Below are 10,568 nucleotides of genomic sequence, written 5' to 3'. Positions count from 1 at the left end.
ACGTCACTCCTCCATGTCACTACTCCATGTCACTCCGCCATGTCGCTACACCAACTCAAACCTCCTTGTCACTCCTCCATGTCACTCAGCCATGTCACTTCTATATGTCTTCTATGTCACTCCATTTCACTTCTCCATGTCACTCCTTTATATCAATCCTCCAAGTCACTCATCCATGTCACTCCTCCATGTCACTCCTCCATGTCGCTACACCACCTCACTCCCCCATGTCACTCCTCCATTTCACTCCACCACGTCACTCCTCTATGTCACTCCTCCATGTCACTCCTCCATATCAACCCTCCATGTCACTCCTCCATGTCACTCCTCCATGTCGCTACACCAACTCACTCCTTGATGTCACTCCTCCATGTCGCTACTCCATGTCACTCCTCCATGTCGCTACACAAACTCAATCCTTCTTGTCACTCCTCTATGTCACTCCTCCATATCAACCCTACTTGTCACTCCTCCATATCACTCCTCCATGTCACTCCTCTGTTTAACTCCTCCATGTTCCTCATCCATGTCACTTCTCCATGTCGCTACACCAACTCACTCATCCATGTCACTCCTCCATGTTACTCCTCTATGTCACTCCTCCATGTCATTCCTCCATGTCACTCCTTTATGTCACTCCTCCAAGTCACTCCTCCATGTCACTTCTATGTCTTCCATGTCACTCCTCCAGATCCCTCCTCCATGTCACACCTCCATGTCACTCCTCCATGTCGCTACTCCATTTCACTACTCCATGTCGCTACACCAACTCACACCTCCATGTCACTCCTCCATGTCACTATTCCATGTCACTCCTCATGTCGCTATACCAACTCACTTCTACATGTCACTCCTCCATTTCACTCCACCACGTCACTCCTCCATGTCACTCCTCCATGTCGCTATTCCATGTCACTCCTCCATGTCACTACACCAACTCAATCCTCCTTTACACTCTTTAATGTCACTCCTCCAAGTCACTCCTCCATTTCGCTACTCCATGTGACTCCTCCATGTCGCTCCACCAACTAACTCCTCCATGTCACTCCTCCATGTCACTCCTCCAGGTCACTCCTCTATGTCACTCCTCCAAGTCAGTCATCCATATAAAACCTTCATGTCACTCCTCCATGTCACTTCTATATGTCTTCCATGTCACTCCTCCATGTCGCTACTCCATGTGACTCCTCCAGGTCGCTCCACCAACTCACTCCTCCATGTCACTCCTCTATGTCACTCCTCCAAGTCACTCCTCCTTATCAATCCTTCATGTCACTCCTCCATTTCACTCCTCCATGTCACTTCTATATGTCTTCCATGTCACTCCTCCATCTCGCTACACAAACTCAACCCTACTTGTCACTCCTCTATGTCACTCCTCCATATCAAACCTACTTGTCACTCCTCCATGTCAATCCTCCATGTCACTCCTCCATGTCAATCCACCAACTCACTCATCCATGTCACTCCTCCATGTCACTCCTCCATGTCGCTACACCAACTCACTCCTCCATTTCACTCCACCATGTAACTCCTCTACGTCACTCCTCCATGGCACTACTCCATGTCACTCCTCCATGTCACTCCACCAACTCACTCATCCATGTCACTCCTCCATGTCACTCCTCCATGTCGCTACACCAACTCACTCCTCCATGTCACTCCACCACGTCACTCCTCTATGTCACTCCTCCATGTCACTCCTCCATATCAACCCTCCATGTCACTCCTCCATGTAACTCCTCCATGTCGCTATTCCATGTCACTCCTCCATGTTGCTACACCAACTCACTCCTTGATGTCACTCCTCCATGTCGCTACTCCATGTCACTCCTCCATGTCGCTACACAAACTCAAACCTCCTTGTCACTCCTCTATGTCACTCCTCCATATCAACCCTACTTGTCACTCCTCCATATCACTCCTCCATGTCACTCCTCTGTTTAACTCCTCCATGTTGCTCCTCCATGTCACACCTCCATGTCATTCATCCATGTCCCTCCGCCATGTCACTCCACCTTATCAATCCTCTTTGCTGATTCGCTCTGTCACTTCTCCATGTCACTGCTCCATGTCACTCCTCCAAGTCACTCCTCCATGTTGCTCCTCTATTTCACTACTCCATGTCACACCACCATGTCACTTCTCCATGTCGCTATTCCATGTCACTCCTTATGTCACTACACCAACTCAGTCCACCATGTCCCTCCATCATGTCACTCCACCATATCAACCCTCCTTCCTGATCAAACCTGTCACTTCTCCATGTCACTCCTCCATGTCTCTCCTCCACATCAACACTCTATGTCACTCCTCCATGTCTCTCCTCCACATCAATCCTCTATGTCACTCCTCCATGTCACTCCTCCATGTCGCTATTCCATGTCACTCCTCCATGTTGCTACACCAACTCACTCTTCCATGTCACTCATCCATTTCACTCCACCATGTCACTCCTCTACGTCACTCCTCCATGTCACTACTCCATGTCACTCCGCCATGTCGCTACACCAACTCAAACCTCCTTGTCACTCCTCCATGTCACTCAGCCATGTCACTTCTATATGTCTTCTATGTCACTCCATTTCACTCCTCCATGTCACTCCTCCATGTCACTCTTTTATATCAACCCTCCAAGTCACTCATCCATGTCACTCCTCCATGTCACTCCTCCATGTCGCTACACCAACTCACTCCTCAATGTCCCTCCGCCATGTCACTCTACCATATCAACCCTCCTTCCTGATCAAACCTGTCACTTCTCCATGTCTCTCCTCCACATCAACACTCTATGTCACTCCTCCATGTCTCTCCTCCACATCAATCCTCTATGTCACTCCTCCATGTCACTCCACCATGTCACTCCTCCATGTCGCTATTCCATGTCACTCCTCCATCTCGATACACAAACTCAAGCCTCCTTGTCACTCCTCTATGTCACTCCTCCATATCAATCCTACTTGTCACTCCTCCATGTCACTCCTCCATGTCACTTCTATATGTCTTCTATGTCACTCCATTTTACTCCTCCATGTCGCTACTCCATTTCACTACTCCATGTCGCTACACGAACTCACTCCTCATGTCACTCCTCCATGTCGCTACTCCATGTCACTCCTCCATGTCGCTACACCAACTCACTGCTCAATGTCCCTCCGCCATATCACTCCACCATATCAACCCTCCTTCCTGATCAAACCTGTCACTTCTCCATGTCACTCCTCCATGTCTCTCCTCCACATCAACACTCTATGTCACTCCCCCATGTCACTCCTCCATGTCGCTACACCAACTCACTCCTCAATGTCCCTCCGCCATATCACTCCACCATATCAACCCTCCTTCCTGATCAAACCTGTCACTTCTCCATGTCACTCCTCCATGTCACTCCTCCACATCACTCCTCCATGTCACTCCTCCATGTCACTCCTCCATGTCACTCCTCCACATCACTCCTCCATGTCACTTCTATGTCTTCCATGTCACTCCTCCAGGTCCCTCCTTCATGTCACACCTCCATGTCACTCCTCCATGTCGCTACTCCATTTCACTACTCCATGTCGCTACACCAACTCACTCCTCATGTCACTCCTTAATGTCACTACTCCCTGTCACTCCTCCATGTCGCTACACCAACTCAATCTTTCTTGTCACTCCTCCATGTCACTCATCCATGTCATTCCTCCATGTTACTCCTTTATGTCACTCCTCCAAGTCATTCCTAATGTAACTTCTATATGTCTTCCATGTCACTCCTCCATGTCCTTCTTCCATGTCACTCCACCATATCAATCCTCCTTGCTGATCCGCCCTGTCAATTCTCCATGTCACTCCTCCATGTCACTTCTATATGTCTTCCATGTCACTCCTCCATGTCGCTACACCAACTCACTCCTCCTTCACACTCCTCCATGTCGCTACTCCATTTCACTTCTATATGTCTTCCATGTCACTCCTATATCTCGCTACACAAACTCAAGCCTCCTTGTCACTCCTCCATATCAATACTCCTCATTTCACTCCTCCATGTCGCTACTCCATTTCACTACTCCATGTCGCTACACCAACTCACTCCTCATGTCATTCCTCCATGTCGCTACTCCATGTCACTCCTCCATGTCGCTATTTCATGTCACTCCTCCATGTCGCTACACCAACTCACTCATCCATGTCACTCCTCCATGTCACTACTCCATATCACTCCTCCATGTCACTTCTATATGTCTTCCATATAACTCCTCCATGTTGCTCCTCCATGTCACTCCTCCAGGTCCCTCCTCCATGTCACACCTCCATGTCACTCCTCCATGTCGCTACTCCATTTCACTACTCCATGTCGCTACACCAACTCACTCCTCATGTCACTCCTCCATGTCGCTACACCAACTCAATCTCCCTTGACACTCCTCCATGTCACTCATCCATGTCATTCCTCCATGTTACTCCTTTATGTCACTCCTCCAAGTCATTCCTCCATGTCACTTCTATATGTCTTCCATGTCACTCCTCCATGTCCTTCCTCCATGTCACTCCACCATATCAATCCTCCTTGCTGATCCGCCCTGTCAATTCTCCATGTCACTCCTCCATGTCACTTCTATATGTCTTCCATGTCACTCCTCCATGTCGCTACACCAACTTACTCCTCCATGTCACTTCTATATGTCTTCTATGTCACTCCATTTTATTCCTCCATGTCACTCCTCCATGTCACTCCTTTATATCACTCCTCCAAGTCAATCCTCCATGTCGCTACTACATGTGACTCCTCCAGGTCGCTCCACCAACTCATTCCTCCATGTCACTGCTCCATGTCACTCCTCCACATCACTCCTCCATGTCACTTCTATGTCTTCCATGTCACTCCTCCAGGTCCCTCCTTCATGTCACACCTCCATGTCACTCCTCCATGTCGCTACTCCATTTCACTACTCCATGTCGCTACACGAACTCACTCCTCATGTCACTCCTCCATGTCGCTACTCCATGTCACTCCTCCATGTCGCTACACCAACTCACTCCTCAATGTCCCTCCGCCATATCACTCCACCATATCAACCCTCCTTCCTGATCAAACCTGTCACTTCTCCATGTCACTCCTCCATGTCTCTCCTCCACATCAACACTCTATGTCACTCCTCCATGTCACTCCTCCATGTCGCTACACCAACTCACTCCTCAATGTCCCTCCGCCATATCACTCCACCATATCAACCCTCCTTCCTGATCAAACCTGTCACTTCTCCATGTCACTCCTCCATGTCACTCCTCCACATCACTCCTCCATGTCACTTCTATGTCTTCCATGTCACTCCTCCATGTCGCTACTCCATTTCACTACTCCATGTCGCTACACCAACTCACTCCTCATGTCACTCCTTAATGTCACTACTCCCTGTCACTCCTCCATGTCGCTACACCAACTCAATCTTTCTTGTCACTCCTCCATGTCACTCATCCATGTCATTCCTCCATGTTACTCCTTTATGTCACTCCTCCAAGTCATTCCTAATGTAACTTCTATATGTCTTCCATGTCACTCCTCCATGTCCTTCTTCCATGTCACTCCACCATATCAATCCTCCTTGCTGATCCGCCCTGTCAATTCTCCATGTCACTCCTCCATGTCACTTCTATATGTCTTCCATGTCACTCCTCCATGTCGCTACACCAACTCACTCCTCCTTCACACTCCTCCATGTCGCTACTCCATTTCACTTCTATATGTCTTCCATGTCACTCCTACATCTCGCTACACAAACTCAAGCCTCCTTGTCACTCCACCATATCAATCCTCCTTGCTGATCCGCCCTGTCAATTCTCCATGTCACTCCTCCATGTCACTTCTATATGTCTTCCATGTCACTCCTCCATGTCGCTACACCAACTTACTCCTCCATGTCACTTCTATATGTCTTCTATGTCACTCCATTTTATTCCTCCATGTCACTCCTCCATGTCACTCCTTTATATCACTCCTCCAAGTCAATCCTCCATGTCGCTACTACATGTGACTCCTCCAGGTCGCTCCACCAACTCATTCCTCCATGTCACTGCTCCATGTCACTCCTCCACATCACTCCTCCATGTCACTTCTATGTCTTCCATGTCACTCCTCCAGGTCCCTCCTTCATGTCACACCTCCATGTCACTCCTCCATGTCGCTACTCCATTTCACTTCTATATGTCTTCCATGTCACTCCTACATCTCGCTACACAAACTCAAGCCTCCTTGTCACTCCTCCATATCAATCCTACTTGTCACTCCTCCATGTCATTCCTCCATGTCACTCCTCCATGTCACTTCTATATGTCTTCTATGTCACTCCATTTCACTCCTCCCTGTCACTCCTCCATATCACTCCTTTATATCACTCCTCCAAGTCACTCCTCCATGTCGCTACTCCATGTGACTCCTCCAGGTCGCTCTACCAACTCACTCCTCCATGTCACTCCTCCATGTCACTCCTCCACATCATTTCTCTATGTCACTCCTCCAGGTCACTCCTCTATGTCACTCCTCCAAGTCACTCCTCCATATCAATCCTTCATGTCACTCCTCCATTTCACTCCTCCATGTCACTTCTATATGTCTTCCATGTCACTCCTCCATCTCGCTACACAAACTCAAGCCTCCTTGTCACTCCTCTATGTCACTCCTCCATATCAATCCTACTTGTCACTCCTCCATATCAATCCTACTTGTCACTCCTCCATGTCACTCCTCCATATCACTTCTATATGTCTTCTATGTCACTCCATTTTACTCCTCCATGTCACTCCTCCATGTCACTCCTTTATATCACTCCTCCAAGTCACTCCTCCATGTCGCTACTACATGTGACTCCTCCAGGTCGCTCCATCAACTCACTCCTCCACATCACTCCTCCACATCACTCCTCCATGTCACTCCACCATGTCACTCCTCCATGTCACTCCTCCACATCACTCCTCTATGTCACTCCTCCATGTCACTCCTCCATGTCACTCCTCCATGTCACTCCTCCACATCACTCCTCTATGTCACTCCTCCATGTCACACCTCCATGTCACTACTCCATGTCACTATTCCATGTTACTCCTCATGTCGCTACACCAACTCACTCCTCCATGTCACTCCTCCATTTTACTCCACCACGTCACTCCTCTATGTCACTCCTCCATGTCACTCCTCCATATCAACCACCCATGTCACTCCTCCATGTCACTCCTCCATGTCGCTATTCCATGTCACTCCTCCATGTCGCTACACCAACTCACTCCTTGATGTCACTCCTCCATGTCGCTACTCCATGTCACTCCTCCATGTCGCTACACAAACTCAACCCTCCTTGTCACTCCTCTATATCAATCCTACTTGTCACTCCTCCATATCACTCCTCCATGTCACTCCTCTGTTTAACTCCTCCATGTTCCTCATCCATGTCACTTCTCCATGTCGCTACACCAACTCACTCCTCCATGTCACTCCTCCAGGTTACTCCTCTATGTCACTCCTCCATGTCATTCCTCCATGTCAACCCTTTATGTCACTCCTCCAAGTCACTCCTCCATGTCACTTCTATGTCTTCCATGTCACTCCTCCAGTTCCCTCCTCCATGTCACACCTCCATGTCACTCTTCCATGTCACTCCTCCATTTCACTACTCAATGTTGATCTTCCATGTCACTCCACCATGTCGCTCCTCCATGTCATTCCAGAATTACACTCCAGAATTTAATTCCAGATTGTTACTCCTCCATGTCCCTCCTCCATGTCGCTCCTCCATTGCACTCCAGAATGTCACTTCTCCAGGTCCCTCCTCCATGTCACTCCTACATATCGATCCTCTATTTCGCTCCTCCATGTCACTCCTCCATGTAACTCCTCCATGTCAATCCTACATGTCACTCCTCCATGTCACTCCACCATGTCGCTCCTCCATGTGACTCCTCCATGTCGATCCTCCATGTCACTCCTCCATGTCACACTTCCATATCAGTCCTCCATGTCACTGCTAACATGTCGATCCTCCATTTCGATCCTCCATGTTGCTCGTCCACGTCATTCCTCCATGTAACTCGTCCATGTCAATCCTACATGTCACTCCTCCATGTCGATCCTCCATGTCACTCCTCCATGTAGATCCTACATGTTACTCCTCCATGTCGATCTTCCATGTCGCTCCTCCATGTCACTCCAGAATGTCGCTCCTACATGTCACTCCATAATGTCGCTCCGCCATGTTCCTCCAGATTGTAATTCCTCCATGTCAGTCCTCCAAGTCGCTCCGTGATGTTGCTCCTCATGTAGCTCCTCTATTTAACTCTACTATGTTGCTCCTCCTTGTTACTCCTCCATGTCTATCATCCATTTCACTCCTCTATTTCACTCCAGAATGTCGCTCCTCCTAGTCACTCCTCCATGTTTATCCCCCATGTCGCTCCTCCTTGCTCCTACATGTCACTCCTCCATGTCGTTCTTCCATGTCACTTCAGAATGTCACTCCTCCATGTCACTCCAGAATATCACTCCAGAATTTACCTCCAGAATGTTACGCCTCCATTTCCCTCCTCCATGTCGCTCCTCAATGTCGATCCTCTATTTCGCTCCTCCATGTCGCTCCTCCATGTCACTCCTCCCATCCTTCCATGTCACTCCTCTATGTAAATCCATGTCAATACTGCATGTCACTCCTCCATGTCGATCTTCCATGTGACTCCTCAATGTCGATCGTCCATATCGCTCCTCCATGTCACTGCTCCATGTCACTAATCCTTGTTGATCCTCCATGTCAGTCCTCCATGTCGCTACTCAATGTCGCTCCTCCATGTCGATCTTCCATGTGACTCCTCCATGTCGATCGTCCATATCGCTCCTCCATGTCACTAATCCTTGTTGATCCTCCATGTCAGTCCTCCATGTCGCTACTCAATGTCGCTCCTCCATGTCGATCCTCAATGTCGCTCCTCCATGTTGATCCTCCATGTCATTCCTCTATGAAGATCCGACATGTTACTCCAGAATGTCGCTCCTCTATTTAACTCTACTATGTCGCTCCTCCTTGTCACTCCTCCATGTCGATCATCCATTTCGCTCCTCTATTTCACTCCAGAATGTCGCTCCTCCATGTTGATCCTCCATGTCATTCCTCTATGAAGATCCGACATGTTACTCCAGAATGTCGCTCCTCTATTTAACTCTACTATGTCGCTCCTCCAAGTCACTCCTCCATGTTTATCTCCCATGTCGCTCCTCCTTGCTCCTCCATATCACTCCTCCATGTCTTTCTTCCATGTCACTCCAGAATGTCGCTCCTCCATGTCACTCCAGAATGTCACTACAGAATTTAACTCCAGAATGTTACGCCTCCATGTCCCTCCTATGTCGCTCCTCAATGTCACTCCAAAATGTCCCTCCAGAATTTAACTCCAGAATGTCACTCCTCCTTGTCCCTCCTCCATGTCACTCCTCCCTTCCTTCAATGTCACTCCTCTATGTAACTCCTCCATGTCAATACTACATGTCACTCCTCCATGTCTTTCCTCCATGTCGATCTTCCATGTGACTCCTCCATGTCGATCGTCCATGTCTCTCCTCCATGTCACTGCTCCATGTCACTAATCCTTGTTGATCCTCCATGTCAGTCCTCCATGTCGCTACTCAATGTCGCTCCTCCATGTCGATCCTCAATGTCATTATTCCATGTAGATCCAACATGTTACTCCAGAATGTCGCTCCACCATGTCCCTCCAGAATGTACCTCCTCGTTGTCACTCCTCCATGTCGCTCCTCCTCGTCATTCCTCCATGTCACTCCTCCACATCACTCCTCTATGTCACTCCTCCTTGTCGCTCCTCCATGTCACTCCTCCATGTCACTCCTCCATGAAGCTACTCCATGTCACTCCTCCATGTTGATCCACCATGTCACTCCTCCATGTCGTTCCTCCATGTCACTCCTACATGTCGATCCTCCCTGTCGCTCCTCCATGTCACACTTCCATGTCACTGCTCCATGTCGCTCCTCCATGTCGATCCTCCTTGTTACTCATCCATGTCGCTCTTCCACATCACTCCTCTATGTCACTCCTCCATGTCACTCCTCCTTCATGTCACTCCTCCATGTCACTCCTCCATTTCGCTCCTCCATATCGCTCCTCCATGTCGCTCCTCCATGTCACTCCTCCATGTCACTCCTCCATGTCGATCCTCCATGTAACTCCTCCATGTCAATCCTCCATGTCACTCCTACATATCACTCCAACATGTCACTCCTCCATCTCACTCCTCCATGTCGCTCCTCCATGTCACTCCTCCATGTCGCTCTTCCACATCACTCATCTGTCACTCCTCCATGTTGAGCCTCCATGTCTATCCTCCGTGTCGATCCTCCATGTCACTCCTACATGTCACTCCTCCATGTCACTCCTCCATGAAGCTCCTACATGTCACTCCTCTATGTCAATCTTCCTTGCTCCTCAATGTCACTCCTCCATGTCACTCCTCTATGTCACTCCTCCATGTCGATCATCCATGTCACTCCTAAATGTCACTCCTCCATGTCACTCCTCTATTTCACTCCTACT

Source organism: Sebastes fasciatus, chromosome 15 (assembly GCF_043250625.1).
Source record: "Sebastes fasciatus isolate fSebFas1 chromosome 15, fSebFas1.pri, whole genome shotgun sequence".
Taxonomy (NCBI): Eukaryota; Metazoa; Chordata; class Actinopteri; order Perciformes; family Sebastidae; genus Sebastes; species Sebastes fasciatus.
Note: the sequence above shows the minus strand (reverse complement) of the source record.